General features: G+C 45.3%; 1 protein-coding gene across 3 annotated transcripts in view; it reads right to left on the bottom strand.

Annotated features, from left to right (window-relative positions):
• The window catches only part of LOC112256080 (ras-GEF domain-containing family member 1C), a 43,458-nt gene extending 35,098 nt beyond the window's left edge, over positions 1 to 8,360 (bottom strand). The window contains exon 1 of one of the 3 annotated variants that reach the window (XM_042325854.1): positions 7,736 to 8,360. The gene's annotated coding sequence lies outside the window, so the exon portion shown is untranslated. Of the gene's footprint in view, positions 1 to 6,188; positions 6,890 to 7,735 lie in introns of those variants that run through there. The other 2 variants (XM_042325856.1, XM_042325855.1) reach the window with 2 other exon arrangements.
• Positions 8,361 to 23,808: the final 15,448 nt, after the last annotated feature.

Here is a 23,808-nt window from a genome sequence, read left to right as displayed (position 1 = left end):
GACATGAGAGACAGAGACATGAGAGACAGAGACATGATGAGACATGATAGACAGAGACATGATGAGACATGAGAGACAGAGACATGATGAGACAGAAACATGAGAGACAGAGACATGATGAGACATGAGAGACAGAGACATGATGAGACATGATAGACAAAGACATGATGAGACATGAGACAGAAACATGATGAGACATGAGAGACAGAGACATGATGTGACATGAGAGAAAGAGACATGATGAGACATGAGAGACAGAGACATGATGAGACATGATAGACAGAGACATGATGAGACATGAGAGACAGAAACATGATGAGACATGAGAGACAGAGACATGATGTGACATGAGAGAAAGAGACATGATGAGACATGAGAGACAGAGACATGATGTGACATGAGAGAAAGAGACATGATGAGACATGAGAGACAGAGGCATTGTGACTGAAGCATAACGAGGGTGTGTTGGAATGTAGAATATGATGTCTTTTTTGGATTTGTCCAAGCCATGTATTTTGATTACTTATAACAACAATCACCAGACAGACTAACAGCCCAGCCCGTCTCTGTGTTTACCACTCAGACACACTCAGAACATGAGAACACACTACCCACCATGGCCCTTTAGACACACTCAGACCATGAGAACACACTACCCACCATGGCCCTTTGGACACACTCAGACCATGAGAACACACTACTCACCATGACCCTTTGGACACACTCAGAACATGAGAACACACTACCCACCATGGCCCTTTAGACACACTCAGACCATGAGAACACACTACCCACCATGGCCCTTTGGACACACTCAGAACATGAGAACACACTACCCACCATGGCCCTTTAGACACACTCAGACCATGAGAACACACTACCCACCATGACCCTTTAGACACACTCAGACCATGAGAACACACTACCCACCATGGCCCTTTGGACACACTCAGAACATGAGAACACACTACCCACCATGACCCTTTAGACACACTCAGACCATGAGAACACACTACCCACCATGACCCTTTAGACACACTCAGACCATGAGAACATACTACCCACCATGACCCTTTAGACACACTCAGACCATGAGAACACACTACCCACCATGACCCTTTAGACACACTCAGACCATGAGAACATACTACCCACCATGACCCTTTAGACACACTCAGACCATGAGAACACACTACCCACCATGACCCTTTAGACACACTCAGACCATGAGAACACACTACCCACCATGACCCTTTAGACACACTCAGACCATGAGAACACACTACCCACCATGACCCTTTAGACACACTCAGACCATGAGAACACACTACCCACCATGACCCTTTAGACACACTCAGACCATGAGAACACACTACCCACCATGACCCTTTAGACACACTCAGACCATGAGAACACACTACCCACCATGACCCTTTAGACACACTCAGACCATGAATACACACTACCCACCATGACCCTTTAGACACACTCAGACCATGAGAACACACTACCCACCATGACCCTTTAGACACACTCAGACCATGAGAACACACTACCCACCATGATCCTTTAGACACACTCAGACCATGAGAACACACTACCCACCATGACCCTTTAGACACACTCAGACCATGAATACACACTACCCACCATGACCCTTTAGACACACTCAGACCATGAGAACACACTACCCACCATGACCCTTTAGACACACTCAGACCATGAGAACACACTGCCCACCATGACCCTTTAGACACACTCAGACCATGAGAACACACTACCCACCATGACCCTTTAGACACACTCAGACCATGAGAACACACTACCCACCATGACCCTTTAGACACACTCAGACCATGAGAACACACTACTCACCATGGCCCTTTGGACACACTCAGAACATGAGAACACACTACCCACCATGACCCTTTAGACACACTCAGACCATGAGAACACACTACCCACCATGACCCTTTAGACACACTCAGACCATGAGAACACACTACCCACCATGATCCTTTAGACACACTCAGACCATGAGAACACACTACCCACCATGACCCTTTAGACACACTCAGACCATGAGAACACACTACCCACCATGACCCTTTAGACACACTCAGACCATGAGAACACACTACCCACCATGACCCTTTAGACACACTCAGACCATGAGAACACACTACCCACCATGACCCTTTAGACACACTCAGACCATGAGAACACACTACCCACCATGACCCTTTAGACACACTCAGACCATGAGAACACACTACCCACCATGACCCTTTGGACACACTCAGACCATGAGAACACACTACCCACCATGACCCTTTAGACACACTCAGACCATGAGAACACACTACCCACCATGACCCTTTAGACACACTCAGACCATGAATACACACTACCCAACATGATCTCACATTCTGGGCTGTGGCAAGCCCCTTTCCATTTTACGTTATGTCAAAGTAAATTATGCCCTTGTTAGGCGCACACCTGTTTCTCTCTCTAGACCGGGCCTGGATTGGAGGATTGGGGCACATGTGGTGCAGGAGTCCACCAGGGAGAGGTTGAATGACACCCCTGGCCATGGTGACTCACAGGAACCCTTATCAAAGAGGAACTTGAGCCCTCAGAGCCTGTGTCCACAAAGCGCTTCAGAGTAGGACTGCTGATCTAGAGTCTGTTCATATAATCTTATTATTATCTGAAAGGCAAAACTGATCCTAGAACAGCACTCTTACTCTGAGATGCTTTGTGGATAAGGGCCCAGGTTTCACTTTACAACTTTAGAGTGAAACTACATTAAAAAAAGAAACGTCCTCTCACTGTCAACTGCATTTATTTTCAGCAAACTTAACATGTGTAAATATTTGTATGAACATAACAAGATTCAACAACTGAGACATAAACTGAACAAGTTCCACAGACATGTGACTGACAGAAATGGAATAATGTGTCCCTGAACAAAGGGGGGGGGGGGGTTAAAATCAAAAGTAACAGTCAGTATCTGGTGTGGCCACCAGCTTCATTAAGTACTGCAGTGCATCTCCTCATGGACTGCACCATATTTGCCAGTTCTTGCTGTGGAATGTTACCCCACTCTTCGACCAAGGCACCTGCAAGTCCCCAGACATTTCTGGGGGGAATGGCCCTAGCCCTCACCCTCCAATCCAACAGGTCCCAGACGTGCTCAATGGGATTGAGATCCGGGCTCTTTGCTGGCCATGGCAGAACATTGACATTCCTGTCTTGCAGGAAATAATGCACAGAACGAGCAGTATGGCTGCTGGCATTGTCCTGCTGGAGGGTCATGTCAGGATGAGCCTGGAGGAAGGGTACCACATGAGGGAGGAGTTTGTCTTCCCTGTAACGCACAGCGTTGAGATTGCCTGCAATGACAACAAGCTCAGTCCGATAATGCTGTGACACACTGCCCCAGACCATGACGGACCCTCCACCTCCAAATCGATCCCGCTCCAGAGTACAGGCCTCGGTGTAACGCTCATTCCTTCAACAATAAACGCGAATCCGACCATCACCCTTGGTGAGACAAAACCGCGACTCATCAGTGAAGAGCATTTTCTGCCAGTCCTGTCTGGTCCAGCGACGGTGGGTTTGTGCCCATACGTGATGTTGTTGCCGGTGATGTCTGGTGAGGACCTGCCTTACAACAGGCCTACAAGCCCTCAGTCCAGCCTCTCTCAGCCTATTGCGGACAGTCTAAGCACTGATTGAGGGATTGTGCGTTCCTGGTGTAACTTGGGCAGTTGTTGTTACCATCCTGTACCTGTCCCGCAGGTGTGATGTTCGGATGTACCAATCCTGTGCAGGTGTTGTTACACGTGGTCTGCCACTGCGAAGACAATCAGCTGTCCGTCCTGTCTCTCTGTAGCGCTATCTTAGGCATCTCACAGTGCGGACATTGCAATTTATTTCCCTGACCACATCTGCAGTCCTCATGCCTCCTTGCAGCATGCCTAAGGCAAGTTTGCGCAAATGAGGGAGGACCCTGGGCATCTTTATGTTGGTGTTTTTCAGAGTCAGCAGAAAGGCCTCTTTAGTGTCCTAAGTTTTCATAACTATGACCTTAATTGCATACTGTCTGTAAGCTGTTAGTGTCTTAATGACCGTTCCACAAGTGCATGTTCATTAATTGTTTATGGTTCATTGAACAAGCATTGGAAACAGTGTTTAAACCCTTTACAATGAAGATCTGTGAAGTTATTTGGATTTTTACATATCTTTGAAAGACAGGGTCCTGGAAAAGGGACGTTACTTTTTTTGCTGTGTATCGTTGCAGAGAGTGCATAGAGCGATATCGTGTTGGTAAATGGATGAGTGTGTTAACAGTAAGAAGCTCAAGTTCTTGGCAGTAGAGGAGAGGAGCCTCAGAAGACAACTTTTATTTTTCCCTATGACGCACTTACTTCAATAAATGTGAGCCATTGTGAGAGAGAACACAGAGGTAAGGGTTTCTGCCCTTTTCCCAAGGTGTGAGATGGAGAGATTAAGAGAGAGAGAGTTAAATACAAAGAGTGACAGAGATCAGAATAGGCCTAGGGCTACATGCAGGGTTCTGGTGGTTAGAGAAGGCTACATGCAGGGTTCTGGTGGTTAGAGAAGGCTACATGCAGGGTTCTGGTGGTTAGAGAAGGCTACATGCAGGGTTCTGGTGGTTAGAGAAGGCTACATGCAGGGGTCTGGTGGTTAGAGAAGGCTACATGCAGGGTTCTGGTGGTTAGAGAAGGCTACATGCAGGGTTCTGGTGGTTAGAGAAGGCTACATGCAGGAGTCTGGTGGTTAGAGAAGGCTACATGCAGGGTTCTGGTTGTTAGAGAAGGCTACATGCAGGGTTCTGGTGGTTAGAGAAGGCTACATGTAGGGTTCTGGTGGTTAGAGAAGGCTACATGCAGGGTTCTGGTGGTTAGAGAAGGCTACATGCAGGGTTCTGGTGGTTAGAGAAGGCTACATGCAGGGTTCTGGTGGTTAGAGAAGGCTACATGCAGAGTTCTGGTGGTTAGAGAAGGCTACATGCAGGGGTCTGGTGGTTAGAGAAGGCTACATGCAGGGTTCTGGTGATTAGAGAAGGCTACATGCAGGGGTCTGGTGGTTAGAGGCTAGCTGGCTACATGCAGGGTCTGGTGGTTAGAGAAGGCTACATGCAGGGTTCTGGTGGTTAGAGAAGGCTACATGCAGGGGTCTGGTGGTTAGAGAAGGCTACATGCCGGGTTCTGGTGGTTATAGAAGGCTACATGCAGGGGTCTGGTGGTTAGAGACATGCTGGCTACATGCAGGGTTCTGGTGGTTAGAGAAGGCTACATGCAGGGGTCTGGTGGTTAGAGAAGGCTACATGCCGGGTTCTGGTGGTTATAGAAGGCTACATGCAGGGGTCTGGTGGTTAGAGAGCTGGCTACATGCAGGGTTCTGGTGGTTAGAGAAGGCTACATGCAGGGGTCTGGTGGATAGAGAAGGCTACATGCAGGGGTCTGGTGGATAGAGAAGGCTACATGCAGGGGTCTGGTGGATAGAGAGCTGGCTACATGCAGGGTTCTGGTGGATAGAGAGCTGGCTACATGCAGGGGTCTGGTGGATAGAGCATCTCTGTGTGAAAAGATCAGCTACAAGTAGCATTAGATCTACTGGGGAGGACCTCTCAGGCTGGAGCTCCATGCTGCCTGCGTGTGTAGGGGAGGGTGGGAAACATGAACCCCCTCACTCCCCCTCAGACCCTCGGGTCCTGGGAGGAGCAGGGTGGAGGCGAGGGGTGGAGGGGACTGGAGATGAGGGTGTGGGAAAGTTGTAGCAGGGCTAATGCCTTTGGTGTGGATGTCAGCCAGAAGGTCTTGAGTGTCTCTGCCCACCTAACAGGTTTTCTAAGCCTAGTATAATCATAATACCTCATAGGGGACCCATCCATGCACTACAAACTCAAATACATCCTGTATCAAGGAATCCATCATTTATAGATTGTGACAGAGTGAATGTGTGTTCAGTGAGAGGTGGCTGAGGCTCTGTAAAAAGTTGTGATACTGTTCGCATACACAATGAAATGAAAATGATAGGTAACATGCCACTGGGGCCACATCTCCAACATGTTTCCTACTCTAGTACCCCTGTATGGTTTGAATATTCAATAACTGTTGATTTATGACTATTACGATATAGAGAATACATTTGCCTACCTGGGATACACACGTCCCTCAGAAGCTCTCTACGAAATCATCCTACACACGTGGAAAATTTACGCAGGGGCTATGATGATCTTCAGACCTCAAAAACATAAGCTGTACACTAGGCTACACTGTACGAATATAATTCTAACAAAATAATGGTGTAAGTCCAGGAACTGATAAATAGCATTTAGCCTACTATGCTACTAGTTCTGTGAAGAGCAGAATAGTAACACCCTGTTTGAGGAAGTAGTCGCGTTTACAATGTATCCCCGCAAGGTTAATGATTACACAGAGGCAAGATAAGAAAGGTAAGTTTAGCATACAAGCCATGTAGTCTAAATGGAATGAATTTACATTATTTAGGACAGCTGTGTATCTCTTACTCTTTCCTCATGTTACCTTATTGCTGTTGCTCTAAGATGGAAACTCAGTGGGAATGTGCCAATTGAATCTCAGCAAGGAAACTCATGGTTGTATTTGATTGTTTGATTAAAAAAAAGTATGTATTTCAGCAAACAAAGAAAGACACACATCAACAGAGGACAAACATAGGTACATAGTAAGGGTTTAAGAATTTACATTCTTGAAGTATTAACTGCATAGTGACTAGAAGGTGCCAGGAGCTACATTTAAAAAACTCTAGTCCGCTCTCAACTCTGTGGATGATATCATCGTATAGTTGAGGTAGTTGTCAACACTGACTCATACTGTCAGGGGGTTTCTGATCCTAACATGGCAGTAGAGGCAACGTGACCAGTGTAGTAGATCCAATGAGATGCTGCTCGGAATTATTATATATAGGTAAACATTGACCAGCACTCTGCAGAACACTCTGCACAACAATGGCTGTGTAATCTATTGAACCCATTTGCATAATTCTACAAAGTTAAATTTTTATTAGAGATTGAGAATGTACTCTCCTACTTATTTTATTTGGATGGTGAAGCTAAAACGTTTAATTGGGCTCTATACTCCAATATTTTGGATTTGAGATAAAATGTTATGATATTTATGCCTCTAAAAACTTACCACTTATCATTATTCACGATTCATTCATGATTATCCGTAATCATGGTAGCATCCACATTAATGTCGAAGTGTTCAGAAACAGTAATCAGTGACTCCAAAATGTGACGAGATACATAAAGTGCTTTCATTTCTAAACGATAAAACATATTTATGAAAATACCCTCAAATAAAAAGTGACATTCTGTACCGTCACCTCGTATAAATCAAACGTTTTAGCTTCACGGAACAAATACATATGTATGCTATAGGGGAGTGTAGTTACAGCCAACAATGACAAGTGAATTTAAGCTTCAGTCATGCACTATTTTTTTCCTGACAGGATGTTGACGTGTTAATGCTCTGTCGTTGATTGGATAGACAAAGATTGACATATGCCAAAAGCATATTTTAATGCAGATAAAATACATTCTTAAACACTCTCACGCACACACGCACAGACACACGCACAGACACACACACATACGCATGTGTGAATGAAATTGAAATCGATTATTCTGCTTATCATATAGTAAGCTCGCTTCACTTACCAGTTCTAGACACTGTTCCCCATCTTCCCTCTGGGCGAGTATTCCCTGTATTATTTTAATTCTACAGATCTGCTAATCCAAAAATCATTGGGGGAAAAATATATTATGCAAAAATACACTAACACAACAAAAGTAAGATCCAAGGAAGCTGATTTGTGTTAAACCACAATGGAATGACGTTAGGGTCTACTCAGGGCAATGTCTTGGTTTACAGTAGCACATATATTCGTGTGATCATTCACTTGTCTTCATCTTCTAAAACGCCCTTATTCTTGAGCAAGATCCGTAACCTTCACAGAAAAATACGCGTAAAATAAACCCTAACTGAAAACCAGGAGTCTCTTCGGTCACGGAAAGTCCCTTCACTGTTCATATAGTGTCTTCAACGCGCAACAAAGGTGTGGTAATGTACCAGCTCATTTTTAAAATACAATCACGGATGTCCAGTCCAGTCTGTGTCCACGGCCAGACAACCCCGAGAGTGACAGGCTACAGCAGGGCTGGTCAGCGCATCAGACGTCCTCACAGAGCTGGCAGAGAGGAGAGGGAACTAACGACGATGAATAGAGAAATCCAATATCCTCAGCAAACAAGTCACCCGCGAGTCTCTCTCTTTCTCTCTCTCTCTCTCTCTCTCTCTCTCTCTCTCAATACACACACCTACCTGCACGAGTCCTCATCTCCGCCGCTCTCAACATTAGCAATTTCTTTCATCCTATATATTTATTGATCGTGTGAATTAAGCGTTTGATTCACTGCATGAATAGGTCATAGCACATGTATAGAACATCAAAGCACATGTATAGAATTTCATTGTTTGCCTTTGTATTTACACACACTCTTTAATAAAACAATGACACAATTAATTTTAATATTATTTGTTAATTATTTAATGATTTGACAATTAGTCACTGTTGTCAAGTTGAGTTTATGAGTGTGTTGATACACTACATGACCAAAAGTATGTGGACACCTGCTCGTCGAACATCTCATTCCAAAATCATGGGCATTAATATGGAGTTGGTCCCCCCTTTGCTGCTATAATTGCCTCCACTCTTCTGTGAATGCTTTCCACTAGATGTTGGAACATTGCTGCGGGTACTTGCTTCCATTCAGCCATAAATGCATTAGTGAGGTCTGGCTCGCAGTCAGCATTCCAATTCATTCCAAATGTGTTTGATGGGGTTGAGGTCAGGGCTCTGTGCAGGCCAGTCAAGTTCTTCCACACCAATCTCAATAAACAATTTTTGTATGGACCTCGCTTTGTACATAGGGGCACTGTCATGCTGCAACAGGAAAGGATAGGGATACTGTCATGCTGCATCCCCATGCATCCCTATCCCCATTGCATCCCCATCCCCATGCATCCCCATCCCCATTCCCCAAAGTTCGAAGCACAGAATTGTCTAGAATGTTGTCGTGAGTTGACCTTAACATTCATCTGAAGACTGTTATTTATCTAATCAACTATGTTTCATTGTTGCCCGATTAAATGAATCATGTAACGATTACCTCATTATGATCTTGAGCGACTTGTCGTGAAATCCTGAACAGAACTACAGAGTTGATTGTTCCTTCCATTCGCTCTTGAAGATGCTTTTTTGAAGATAGGCTAGCCAGCTGTATCGATGGTTCCCACATGGGGTGATGATGGATGCGTAATAAGATGGTTTGAGCACAGTAACAGGATGGTCCTACTTAAATTTGCTTTCTAAGATACTTTACTTGAGTTTATTGTCTCCACCTCGCGTTGGTCCGCTGTGTTAAATTCTTAATAATTCATTTTGCTCGAAAGGGGCGGTTCTGGTGGGCTGACACACTCTCTGACCTCACGTTGGGGCGGTGACTACTCACTGTGCAAAGTTATGGATAACAATGATCTCTTATAATTTATCAAATCATATCTCTCTCTTAACAAAAACACTTTCATCGTTTTTCATATTACATGCACAACCCATGGTATGGAAAATTCAGCTATGTAATATGTGTATTTCTTTTACAACATTTCTAATGACATCACAATATAACAAACAAAATGATATTAGTGTTCTATAGATTGCCTCGGACCGTTCCCCACGTTCTACGTTAGAAATATTATTCCAGTATTCACTTTTGAACGTATTAGAGTTTCAACCGTCGGACTGCCAGATGGTGAAGCTTGATTCTTCACTCCAGAAAACGAATTTCCTCTGCTCCAGAGTCCAATGGCGGTGAGCTTTACACCACTCCAGCTGACACTTAGCATTGTGAGTGTTGCAACAAGGACTGACATTTTTTACGTGCTACATGCTTCAGCACATGGTGGTCCCGTTCTGTGAGCTTGTGTGGCCTACCACTTAGCAGCTCAGATGTTGTTGCTCCTAGACGTTTCCACTTCACAATAACAGCACTTACAGTTGACCGGGGCAGCTCTAGCAGGGCATAGATTTGACAAACTGACTTGTTGGAAAGGTAACATCCTAAGACGGTGCCACGTTGGATGTCACTGAGCTCTTCAGTCAGGCCATTCTACTGCCAATGTTTGTGCATGGAGATCGCATGGCTGTGTGTTCTATATTATACACCTGTCAGCAACAGGTGTGTCTGAAATATCCACTATCCACTAATATCCAAATCCACTAATTTGTCCACATACTTTTGTACATAGAGTGTATACTGAGTCAGTAGACATCACCACCCAGTGGTAAAGAGGGTTCAATAGGGGACATTGTTTCTCTCCAGTAAGTCACATAGCTTCCACATCTCAACAATGTAGCCTACTGAATTGATACAACAGGCCTGATAGATGGAGAAAGAAAGAAATACTACTATTTTAATATCTGCTGTCTCAGGTTGATCTTTGAGTTCAACAAGGTTACCCCAATAGCTCTCTCCAGACTCATTATGTCAGCCTATAAAATGTTCTCTCCTAATCCTCATCAAAGCCCTGTAAAAGACAGAGCAGAGCAGGGCTCAGCGCAATTAATCCGTTGCTATAGGAGTGGCATGCTAGCTCTCTCTTGCCATGACCCTCAGAGACCCACTATGCTAGCTCCTCAATATAATATTTGACATTTAAAGTCACTTCAGATTTTTTTTAAAGAGTTAATTAATAGCATTAAACCACTTAAGGATGACAATGGTGCAATGTTTACAACCGCTCTCTTGTGCCAGGGCCAGGGGTTGATTGTAATGATATACTTGGATGTTGTCATTGACACCATTGGAACAGATTTCAGCATGGTTGAGACACACACATTGGGGCATGTTTCCAGAAGATTACGGGATGTACTTTTACTTCTGATGGTTTTTTATTGAACCACACAGAGACCTAGAGAGAGAGAGAGGGGGAGGCAGAGAGAAATAGAGAAAGGGAGAGAAGGAGAGAGACTGCAATTAAAAGGATTGATATCCATGAAAAGGTCCTTGCTGAGTTGTAAAGGCAGTGGGGGAGAATTTTAAAGCTCTGGGCTTCTGGGGCTGTTTTTGGGCCAGAGGGGTGTGTGTCTGACATTGGAGCATTGGAGGACAAACACAGAGCCACACTCCTTCGGTTGATTGTGCATAGTCAGTCAGTCAGTCAGTCTGTCTGTCTGTATTTTGGTGTGGTTGATCTGTGTCTCCCTGTACAAAAGAGTGCCACAAATACTGATTACACAACAGGACTGTGGCTGCCTCATTCTCTCTCTCTTTCTCTCTCTCTCTCTCTCTCTCTCTCTCTCTCTCTCTTTCTCTCTCTCTCTCTCTCTCTCTCTCTCTCTTCTCTCTCTCTCTCTCTCTCTCTCTCTCTCTCTCGTCACTATTTCCAAACAGCGTGTTGAAAATAGCAGAAGAAGGCAGATTCACAGTTATTGCTGCCGACAGCTATCCAGCCACTATTTGGTCACATCATCACGCGACAGTGTCACTAGGTTTTTTCTAACAATGTTAATATGAGTGTAAGTAAAAATGTAATCGAACTGTATTTTAAGCTATAATTCTTAATTCCCTGTGGGCCTTGGTCAAAAGTAGTGCACTATGTAGAGAATTCGGACACATTCCTGGAGGTGAGCCCTCAGAGGTAGATTTCCACATCACTAAGACTTCTCCTGGCAGCAAAATAACGGCCTAGTGCTTTCTTAATCGAACCTGACTCTGTCCCTAGAAACTCCCTCTTCCAAGAGCAGCCATTTTCTCCCCCTTATTGATGCCCTTGGACTTGACTGTTTTAGACTCACTCCTTCCTGCTGTGTATCCGACTGTGTTCCTATGACATCATTCTAAGCATCCTGATAGTGAGTCTCACAGCACTTTATATTGTGTATTTCCCTCCATCCGTTACTAACCCAGGAGATGCACAGAAACTACTAAAGAAAGCTACAAACTACCACACAATGCCTAGAAGTGATGGGGGAAAAATCTATACAGTTACTACGTATTTGGATATTATTTTGACGATATATCGTATCTGTCACGCCTGCTCCCGCTCCCCATCTCTGGCGCTGGAGGGTGCCAGGCTGCCCATCATTACGCACCCCTGTCACCATCATTACGCGCATCAGCACTCATTGGACTCAACGGGACTCCTTCACTTTGTTGATTGCCCTTCTATATCTGTCTGTTACCCAGTTTGTTCCCCGTGTCAGCATTGTTGTTGTTATGTTTCCCCTGTCCAGACACTGTCCTCCTTTATTAAATGTTCACTCCCTGTACTTGCTTCTTGTCTCCCAGCGTCTGTCCTCACTGTATCGTACCGTTTTGACAGTATCGCAATAATATTTTTGCATTAGTTGGCTGTACCTGCACCAAAACTCCAGTATTTTTCCTTCTTAGCTTGTTCTCCATCTTATTTTTAAATAGGGAGCCAATTTGTTTTCATCACTTTTATTTCACCTTTATTTCTCTCTCGTGTCTCTCTGCAGCAGACATGTGGTGGGAAATATCTTTTTAACATCGAATCGCAATAAAATCACAGTACCGAATCGCAATACATATAAAATCGTGACAATTGTGAGAATCGCAATACATATTGTATCGGCAACTAAGTATTGTGATAATATCGAATTGTGTGGTCCCTGCCAATTCCCTGTCTTAATGCCTATCCTGTCAGACAACAAGGCTAGCAGCGAGACCATTGGCCAGTCATGTCCAGATCTATATACACTGAGTAATACCAAATATTATGTAATAGACTGACCAGGGGAATCCAGGTGAAACCTATGATCCCATATTGAGGAAGGGGAGGAGACAGCTTAAAGAAGGATTTTCAACCTTGAGACCGATGAGACATGGATTGTGTATGTGTGCCATTCAGAGGGTGAATGGGAAAGACCAAATATTTAAATGCCTTTGAACGGGGTATGGTAGTAGGTGCCAGGTGCACCGGTTTGAGTGTGTCAAGAACTGCAACGCTGCTGGGTTTTTCACACTCAACAGTTCCCTGTGTATATCCACCACCTAAGGACATCCAGCCAACTTGACACAACTGTGGGAGGCATTGGAGTCAACATGGGCCTGCACCCCCACGGAACTCTGCCAGGTTGGCGCCTGTATTCTCGAAATGTTGGTGACGTAACAATACTAAAGCGCCTACGATAGTTCCCCATGAAATGAGCCGCCGTAAACAAGCAAAACAGAGCGACGAATTTAACAGAGGATTTTATTGATTAGCATTGGGGATAATGTGTATCCATGTCTGTACTGTGTTGGGGTGTCAAATTGCATATCTGCTTTCACTGGCTATGGAGTAGAAAGTGGTTCTCTCAAAACATTCAGGCAGAAACTGCATTGCCCCAACTCTCTATATAGATGGCTCTGGTCATGTCTATTGGCTCCATAGAATTAGGAATTGTATAGGATCTCTATGATTGGCTCATTGGATGAGACTGGGTGACTTAGTGTAGTAACACTGGAGGAATGGAACCCTCAACCTCTTATGTTACCAGGGTCACCCAGAGGGTGGCTGGCCAGACAACAACAACAACAGGATGGCAGCAGATGAGAGGAAAACAGGATGCTTGTCTCGCCAGTCTTTGGCTGATTTGCTTCTGTCTGACATAATGCAGTCATATCCTCATTAAGTTGTTTTTTAGCACTCTCATTGACACAGGGGTGGTAACATCATGTCTACATGTAACAAAGTGATTATTCTGATACAAAGAACAAATAAGTCAAACACACTCTGTTCCCTGAAAATAAATAGACTGAACAATTTATAGGCCTTGAAGAGGTACTCACTCTTGTATGAGAGTAGTCTACTAGGAGAGAGAAAGAGTGTGTGTGTGTGTGCGAGAGAGAGAGAGAGAGAGAGAGAGAGAGAGAGAGAGAGAGAGAGAGAGAGAGAGAGAGAGGGAGAGAGAGAGAGAGAGAGAGAGAGAGAGAGAGAGAGAGAGAGAGAGAGAGAGGGAGAGAGAGAGAGAGAGAGAGAGAGAGAGAGAGAGAGAGAGAGAGAGAGAGAGAGAGAGAGAGAGAGAGAGAGAGAGAGACAGAGAGAGAGAGAGAGGGAGAGAGAGAGAGAGAGAGAGAGAGAGAGAGAGAGAGAGAAGAAAGAAAGAAAGAGAGAGTGCAGGATCCAAGACTTAAGACAATAGATTCTGGGGGTCTGGTTTATGAGGACTAGCTGTCACACATCATTGGCCAATATAATGGCCGTGTGGTAGTGATGGCAGCGGTACAGGGGTATAGGCATGGGGCTCAGCTAAGAGGTGTTTGTGCCCCTGCCAGCCTCTCGTCACCCTCCTGACCTGACCGGCGTTGCAATGTTCCCCCCAGGCACTTCTCTGTCGCTTCCCCTCCCTGGATTGCTGAGTCTGCACCAATCAGCCCTCAAAGACAAGAGGGGGAACAAATAGAGAGAGGAGAGGAAAACAAGAGTTCTCTTTGTGGAGGAGGACAGGGTTTGAGGAGTACAGGCATTACAGAGCTCCCTCTGCCAGACAGCTGTGGACTTTAGGCCTTGACCAATGCTCTATTCACTGGACCGAGAGTAAAAAGTATTGGCTGATCAGAGAAGTCATGATTGATTTTAAGATTGTCAGAGTAGTGTTTTCAGCACTGGGATTTGGGGGGATGGGGGAGAGAGAGCAACCTGTTTAGATTGGTTTTATGAACTGTTTGGAACTGATTTTCTCCTGCTTTCAGCTTCGTTTTAAACCCCAAAGAGTATGTCTGAATGAAGTATGTTTTGTCTGCTTATGTTTTCCATAGTTGAGTGTCTATACTGAAGATGCTCAAAAGTAACTCAAAACACCCACATGTTCCTCCATTGAGTGGTAACTTCTAAACCTAAAGCTATTCTGGGTTTCTGGGGCATCGCATTTTCAACTTTTCAGTTTTTTAGAAACCCTTCCAAGTTGATTTTCTGGCAGAAAACAGTAGCTGCCCGATCTCTGTGACAGCTCAAATAGATCCCTTCAGTGTTCGTTGCGTTGTTGGAGAAAAATAAATTCAGCAAAGTAGTCAAAGGTTTCTTTTGTCCTGGGCTTGGTGGTATTTCAGCCTTTATACTCTCCTTTCCTCATCCTCAATCCAATCTCTTCTCCCTTTATCAAGTCTCCTCTCCTCTCCTCTCCTCTCCTCTCCTCTCCTCTCCTCTCCTCTCCTCTCCTCTCCTCTCCTCTCCTCTCCTCTCCTCTCTCCTCTCTCCTCTCCTCTCCTCTCCTCTCCTCTCCTCCTCTCCTCCTCTCCTCTCCTCTCCTCTCCTCCCTTCTCCTCTACTCCCCTCATTCCCGTGCAACAGGGTGATAGATTGATTACAGGATAGGTGTAGAACATGTGGTATTGACTGAGCTGTAATTGCGTTGCAGTAAAAGTGACTGAAGTGCCCACTGATTATATAGTTCTTATTGAGAAATGCGTAGCTGACTGATATTGGCGGAGCTTACAGTAATCACACCTGCAGGCATGAGGAGAGGGGGAGAGGGATGAAGAGAGTGAGAAAAGGAGAGGGATCTGTAGTGTCAATGGATTTTCAAAGCGAGGGTCAGTGCTTGCCTTGAAATAACCAGGGTGATTGAGCGTGACATACAACATTTAACTCCTCAGGCGATGATGGTGGCTGTCTACGGCTCTACAAGCCATGTGGAGCCATCCCACTGGGCACAGATGTCAGTTTCAATGTGAGATCAACAAAACATTCACCGTGTCATTGGAAATAGGTTCACAGTTGTGTAAAAATAAAGAAATGCCCTGATGTTGATGACTTTTTATAATTCCAATCGGTTTTCCACACTGATTCAATGTCATCACATATATTTTTAGTTGTTGAAATGACATGGAAACAACATTGATTAAACCAGTTTGTGCCCAGTGGGGTAGTTCTCACCTGGACCTGATGACATCACCCATAACCTATCCGCAGGTACCATGATGTCTAGCTTCCTGTTTTACATTCAACCTCCTCCTCATTATTTTTTGCTAACAAAGTGGAGGTAACTATCTTGTCATTTGGATGTCATGTCCATTCGAGTCAATCTGGTCACACATTATAATTAGCCTACTGTTCCTACAGTTAGAATCTTCTCTCCTCTTTAAATCAGTTTGGATTTAACACCAAGATCAGACACCTGATAGGATCTTCACTCTTCCCGCTAGCTCCCACTGTCTTGTTGTCTGCCATGGGACACCCAGGGAGGTGGGGTCTGTCTGTGATTAGTCTGCCCAGGATTGAGCTCCTCTGCTGGGTTTACAGGCCTGCGCTGCTACCCCCGTGGAGCTCCACACAGCAGGGTAGGGGATTATACAGACAGACTGTTACTGTACTTCCCACTCAAGGATGCGGCTCCAAAGAGGCTTGGAGAGGGATGGAATTATGGAATTATTGAATGAGGAAATGAAATGGCAATTAGATTAGAAGGCAGATTACATCAGTGTCGTGACTGACTTGTAGAGATGGGTCTACGGATAGTATCCCTGTCCCATAAGATATGTCCTCAATTGATGTCAACATGCACTTTCTCTCTCAAACACACACACACACACACACACACACACACACACACACACACACACACACACACACACACACACACACATTGGTGTCAACTGAAATATTAGTGAATATTTATCATGTCTGAGGGATGAACATCTGTCATCTGATTTACATATATGTATTACATTAGACAGAGATGGAAACAATGAGAGAATGACAGAAACAGAGAGATAGAAAGAGTGGGAGAGAGAGAGTGTGAGAGAGAGAGAGAGAGGAGTGAGAGAAAGAGTTAGAGAGAGAGGTGGTGGGAGAGAGAGAGGGAGGACTGAGAGAGAGAGAAAGAGAGAGGGGAAGTGAGAGAGAGAAAGAGAGAGGAGAAGTGTGAGAGAGAGAGAGAGAGAGAGAGAGAGAGAGAGAGGTGGAGAGGAGTGAGAGAGAGCAGAATTCCATGATCGTCAGATTACATTATTGTGTTTGACATCCCACTGGGCACACACTGGTCGAGTCAATGTTGTTTGAACATTTCAATGAAATGACATTGAACCAACGTGGAATAGACATTGAATTAATGTGAGGTGCCCAGTGGGATTTTATGACATATGTCACGTTCTTACCATCTTACACATGACCACAGGTTCATTCGTGGTTTCTGTGAACTAGCAATGAGCATTGACAGTTTTGTTTTTCAATGTCTCCCCTGCCATCAGAATATGTAGTAGGACATATCTCAATCCACATCTGGCTCTGATCAGAAGTAATGCACTCTGGGGAATATGCTAGAGCCCTGGTCAAAAGTCACTCTAGAGGGAATAGGGTATCATTTGAGACAGTGCCGTACTTTTCTTGCCTGAAACATGGCACCGTACCATCTTTATGATTCACTGAGATCTTATCATGCTACGTGCTGCTGTCTCTGTATGCGGTGTCATATGAAGGAGTCTTCAGAAAGAGAGGGGTTTAAAGAGGAAGAACTGGCGTTGATCTAAAAGCTATCAAGTCTCTTGTTTAATGTCTGCCTCTCTGTGAGAATGCTATTCATTATTCACTCCTCCCTGCCATGCTCCACCAGTCTGTCTGTCTGTCTCTTTTTCTCCATCCTCCTCCTCTAACATGCTGCATGATGGAGACTTTCAAATTCTTCTAATCGTTGGACTGGAGGGAGGATCAGTCTGAAGCCTCTATTCCTTCGCTCAGGCTCTCCTCTCTATCCCTCTCCTCTATGCTCTTGTCCATCCGTACTGTATCTCTCCTCTCTTTACCTTTCCTCTCTGTCCTCTTCCTCTCTTTACCTCTCCTCTCCGTCCTCTGCCTCTCTCATTTCCATAACTCTCTTCCGTAGTGATTGCTAATATCTCCATCCTTTTCCTCTCTCCTCTCTCTCTGTCCCCTCTGCCTCTCCTCTATTGATTCTTATCACCTCAATCTCTCTACTTTCCATCATTCCAAGTTACCTCCTCTCTTCCTCTTTTCTTTATGTCCTCCTTCCGTCTCCCTCTCTGACATTAATCCTCTCACCTCATTCTCTCACCTCTCCATTGGAGACTCCGGGAGAGAGAGTTTGACTGACAGGCCTGTTCTCTGTCACCACTGGATACGGTCCCTCCCACCTCCCAGTTGCCAGGGTGATGGATGGGTTCTCCCTGCTGAAACGTTCTGTCTCCATCTCCATCACCTCTCAGTCGAAGAGAGAATTTAGTTTAGTTTATTAGGATCCTTATTAGCTACTGCACGTGCAGCAGCTACTCTTCCTGTCTGAATACCTGACCACTATGCCTGACCCAAAATTAAAGAAAGCCTTGACCATGGTCAGACTCAGTGAGCATAGCCTTGCTATGTAGGTCTGTAAGCAGACCTGTCTCTCAGGAGAAGACAGGTTATGTGTACACTGCCCACAAAATGAGGTGGAAACTGAGCTGCACTTTCTAACCTCCTGCCAAATGTATGACCATATTAGAGACACATATTTCCCTCAGATTACACAAACCCACAAAGAATTCAAAAACATATCCAAGTTTGATAAACTCCCATATCTATTGGGTGAAGTACCACAGTGTGCCATCACAGCAGCAAGATTTGTGACCAGTCGCCACAAGAAAAGGGCAACCAGTGAAGAACAAACACCATTGTAAATACAACCCATATTTATGTTTATTTATTTCCCCTTTTGTACAATAACTACACTGCTCAAAAAAATAAAGGGAACACTTAAACAACACAATGTAACTCCAAGTCAATCACACTTCTGTGAAATCAAACTGTCCACTTAGGAAGCAACACTGATTGACAATAAATGTCACATGCTGTTGTGCAAATGGAATAGACAACAGGTGGAAATTATAGGCAATTAGCAAGACACCCCCAATAAAGGAGTGGTTTTGCAGGTGGTGACCACAGACCACTTCTCAGTTCCTATGCTTCCTGGCTGATGTTTTGGTCACTTTTGAATGCTGGCGGTGCTTTCACTCAAGTGGTAGCATGAGACGGAGTCTAAAACCCACACAAGTGGCTCAGGTAGTGCAGCTCATCCAGGATGGCACATCAATGCGAGCTGTGGCAAGAAGGTTTGCTGTGTCTGTCAGCGTAGTGTCCAGAGCATGGAGGCGCTACCAGGAGACAGGCCAGTACATCAGGAGACGTGGAGGAGGCCGTAGGAGGGCAACAACCCAGCAGCAGGACCGCTACCTCCGCCTTTGTGCAAGGAGGAGCAGGAGGAGCACTGCCAGAGCCCTGCAAAATGACCTCCAGCAGGCCACAAATGTGCATGTGTCTGCTCAAACGGTCAGAAACAGACTCCATGAGGGTGGTATGAGGGCCCGACGTCCACAGGTGGGGGTTGTGCTTACAGCCCAACACCGTGCAGGATGTTTGGCATTTGCCAGAGAACACCAAGATTGGCAAATTCGCCACTGGCGCCCTGTGCTCTTCACAGATGAAAGCAGGTTCACACTGAGCACATGTGACAGACGTGACAGAGTCTGGAGACGCCGTGGAGAACGTTCTGCTGCCTGCAACATCCTCCAGCATGTCCGGTTTGGCGGTGGGTCAGTCATGGTGTGGGGTGGCATTTCTTTCGGGGGCCGCACAGCCCTCCATGTGCTCGCCAGAGGTATCCTGACTGCCATTAGGTACCGAGATGAGATCCTCAGACCCCTCAGACCATATGCTGGTGCGGTTGGCCCTGGGTTCCTCCTAATGCAAGACAATGCTAGACCTCATATGGCTGGAGTGTGTCAGCAGTTCCTGCAAGAGGAAGGCATTGATGCTATGGACTGGTCCGCCCGTTCCCCAGACCTGAATCCAATTGAGCACATCTGGGACATCATGCCTCGCTCCATCCACCAATGCCACGTTGCACCACAGACTGTCCAGGAGTTGGCGGATGCTTTAGTCCAGGTCTGGGAGGAGATCCCTCAGGAGACCATCTGCCACCTCACCAGGAGCATGCCCAGAAGTTGTAGGGAGGTCATACAGGCACGTGGAGGCCACACTACTGAGCCTCATTTTGACTTGTTTTAAGGACATTACATCAAAGTTGGATCAGCCTGTAGTGTGGTTTTCCACTTTAATTTTGAGTGTGACTCCAAATCCAGACCTCCATGGGTTGATAAATTTGATTTCCATTGATAATTTTTGTGTGATTTTGTTGTCAGCACATTCAACTATGTAAAGAAAAAAGTATTTAATAAGAATATTTCATTCATTCAGATCTAGGATGTGTTATTTTAGTGTTCCCTTTATTTTTCTGAGCAGTGTATTTGCACGTCATATAATATGATCTTTGAAATGTCTTTATTCTTTTGGAACATTCATGAGTGTAATGTTTACTGTTAATTTATATGTTTATTTAACTTTTGTTTATCTATTTCACTTACTTTGGCAATGTAAACATATGTTTCCCATACTAATGAAGCCCTTTGAATTGAATTGAGAGAGCGAGAGGGGGGCAGGGAGAGAGACTGAATATCTCTCAGACACCACACAATGTGTTCTTCAATTCATGCACCTTAGGCTCTATATTCTCAGTGAGTCTTTGCAGTGAATGTAATGCAGACCAGGTTAGGGTCTGTAAGGGCTCGTCACTGACAAACAAACATGCAACACCATCACCTCCCTCTGGCTCTGAGGACGTTTAGACAGGAGACTGGAGATGCCTGCATCTAGTAAACATCCAGGTAGCTTTCATGGACTTATTTCACAACTGTAGAAACTGTACCAAAACAGAACCATGTCTTTCTTCTCATAGGTAACAGAGATGGAGAGAAGTGGTGAGGTGCAGAATAATTAGGCTGATGAGTTTCAAGGGCCAGGGGATTGTTCTGAAAATGACCCCGTAAAAACCCACAATTTCTGTCTGTTTCTGTCATTTTCTCCTTCTCTCTCTCTACTCCCCATCTCCTCTTTCTCCCACTCATCACATTTAGTGTGATGCTATTAGCAAACCTCATCACTCAAAAATGCAAGACTCATGATGACACATTAGGCTCATTAGCTCCCAACCAGACGACATCACATGAGATGAAATCATACATGGTTGATGGCCCTTCAATGATGATAATAACCATGGAAACAAACATTGATATCCTTAGCATCGCCGTTGCTACATAAGAGGACACAGAGGGATAGCAGATAGCAGAAAAAGTATTTTATATACAAAAGTTAAACAAATAAGTTTGAGTTAAATTACTTTTTTTTTAATGCAGTTTACAACTTTTTATTTTTATTTTTAAGAACTCAGTCGGGGTCTCAATTTACTGATGAGAGGTAGAATAATCGAATACACAAGGTGCAATTTCGAAACTTGTTTGTGCATCAGCAGTTCTCCTGTTTTTATATGTCCCTCACTGACAGTCACTCAATTAGTCCACATTAATATTACTTTTTTTTGGATTGGTTAATTAGTCTAGTTGGTCTAGACAGCTAACTAAACTTGAAGTATTCATGGCCAAATTACGGACCGGGCATGTGCCCAGGGGCCCTGACCTCCAGGGGACAACCATGGATTTTGTTAGTCACTTTCACTCAGATATAATATTGACGGCATATGTAATGGAAGAATGTGTAGAATTTCAGGAAATTAGCGGTACGACTGCACAACAATTGTTTTTATGTAAAGCAAACGTGTTTGTTTACCTTCAGTCTGTAAAATAAATTTCCCGCTAACAGATCCCTAGGTATAACATTATAGTTTCTAATCCCGCAGCTGAGTTAATGTGAGTTTATGTGAGTTAATGTGAGTTAATGTGTAGTGGCTAAATGTATAGCTAACATGTATTTGTAGATTATCTGAGCTGAAAGAAGCTACATCAACCAATGTGATAATGGCTGGGGTCATTTTGGCTTGCTGTTGCTGTTCTCTTCATAGCATTTTAGAGTTTTTAAACTATCATGACTATGAATGGGTTATACTGTAGCATCCAATAAATTCAATGAGGTAATGTGGGGTTCAGTGAGAGAAAGTTTAGCACCCTCATTGTCCTTACACGTCTGCACATAGCTAACACATGTAATCATAGGCCTTGTCTGCTCTGAATGGGTTATAGCATTCAAGATAAGCATTGAACCAGGTGTGCTGAGAACGATTCACACGCACATCCGCCAGGTTTATTTACACTAGCCAAAAGAGTGCTGTAGTCTCCTAGCAGGTGTGTGAGTAGTCAGGTCTGGGGTTGGTGTGAGTAGTCAGGTCTGGGGTTGGTGTGAGTAGTCAGGTCTGGGGTTGGTGTGAGTAGTCAGGTCTGGGGTTGGTGTGAGTAGTCAGGTCTGGGGTTGGTGTGAGTAGTCAGGTCTGGGGTTGGTGTGAGTAGTCAGGTCTGGGGTTGGTGTGAGTAGTCAGGTCTGGGGTTGGTGTGAGTAGTCAGGTCTGGGGTTGGTGTGAGTAGTCAGGTCTGGGGTTGGTGTGAGTAGTCAGGTCTGGGGTTGGTGTGAGTAGTCAGGTCTGGGGTTGGTGTGAGTAGTCAGGTCTGGGGTTGGTGTGAGTAGTCAGGTCTGGGGTTGGTGTGAGTAGTCAGGTCTGGGGTTGGTGTGAGTAGTCAGGTCTGGGGTTGGTGTGAGTAGTCAGGTCTGGGGTTGGTGTGAGTAGTCAGGTCTGGGGTTGGTGTGAGTAGTCAGGTCTGGGGTTGGTGTGAGTAGTCAGGTCTGGGGTTGGTGTGAGTAGTCAGGTCTGGGGTTGGTGTGAGTAGTCAGGTCTGGGGTTGGTGTGAGTAGTCAGGTCTGGGGTTGGTGTGAGTAGTCAGGTCTGGGGTTGGTGTGAGTAGTCAGGTCTGGGGTTGGTGTGAGTAGTCAGGTCTGGGGTTGGTGTGAGTAGTCAGGTCTGGGGTTGGTGGTCTGGGGTTGGTGAGTAGTCAGGTCTGGGGTTGGTGTGAGTAGTGAGGTCTGGGGTTGGTGTGAGTAGTCAGGTCTGGGGTTGGTGTGAGTAGTCAGGTCTGGGGTTGGTGTGAGTAGTCAGGTCTGGGGTTGGTGTGAGTAGTCAGGTCTGGGGTTGGTGTGAGTAGTCAGGTCTGGGGTTGGTGTGAGTAGTCAGGTCTGGGGTTGGTGTGAGTAGTCAGGTCTGGGGTTGGTGTGAGTAGTCAGGTCTGGGGTTGGTGTGAGTAGTCAGGTCTGGGGTTGGTGTGAGTAGTCAGGTCTGGGGTTGGTGTGAGTAGTCAGGTCTGGGGTTGGTGTGAGTAGTCAGGTCTGGGGTTGGTGTGAGGTAGTCAGGTCTGGGGTTGGTGTGAGTAGTCAGGTCTGGGGTTGGTGTGAGTAGTCAGGTCTGGGGTTGGTGTGAGTAGTCAGGTCTGGGGTTGGTGTGAGTAGTCAGGTCTGGGGTTGGTGTGAGTAGTCAGGTCTGGGGTTGGTGTGAGTAGTCAGGTCTGGGGTTGGTGTGAGTAGTCAGGTCTGGGGTTGGTGTGAGTAGTCAGGTCTGGGGTTGGTGTGAGTAGTCAGGTCTGGGGTTGGTGTGAGTAGTCAGGTCTGGGGTTGGTGTGAGTAGTCAGGTCTGGGGTCTGGGGTTGGTGTGAGTAGTCAGGTCTGGGGTTGGTGTGAGTAGTCAGGTCTGGGGTTGGTGTGAGTAGTCAGGTCTGGGGTTGGTGTGAGTAGTCAGGTCTGGGGTTGGTGTGAGTAGTCAGGTCTGGGGTTGGTGTGAGTAGTCAGGTCTGGGGTTGGTTGGTGTCTGGGGTTGAGTAGTCAGGTCTGGGGTTGGTGTGAGTAG

Source organism: Oncorhynchus tshawytscha, linkage group LG08, assembly GCF_018296145.1.
Source record: "Oncorhynchus tshawytscha isolate Ot180627B linkage group LG08, Otsh_v2.0, whole genome shotgun sequence".
Lineage (NCBI taxonomy): Eukaryota > Metazoa > Chordata > Actinopteri > Salmoniformes > Salmonidae > Oncorhynchus > Oncorhynchus tshawytscha.
This window is presented reverse-complemented; position numbering and strand designations above follow the sequence as displayed.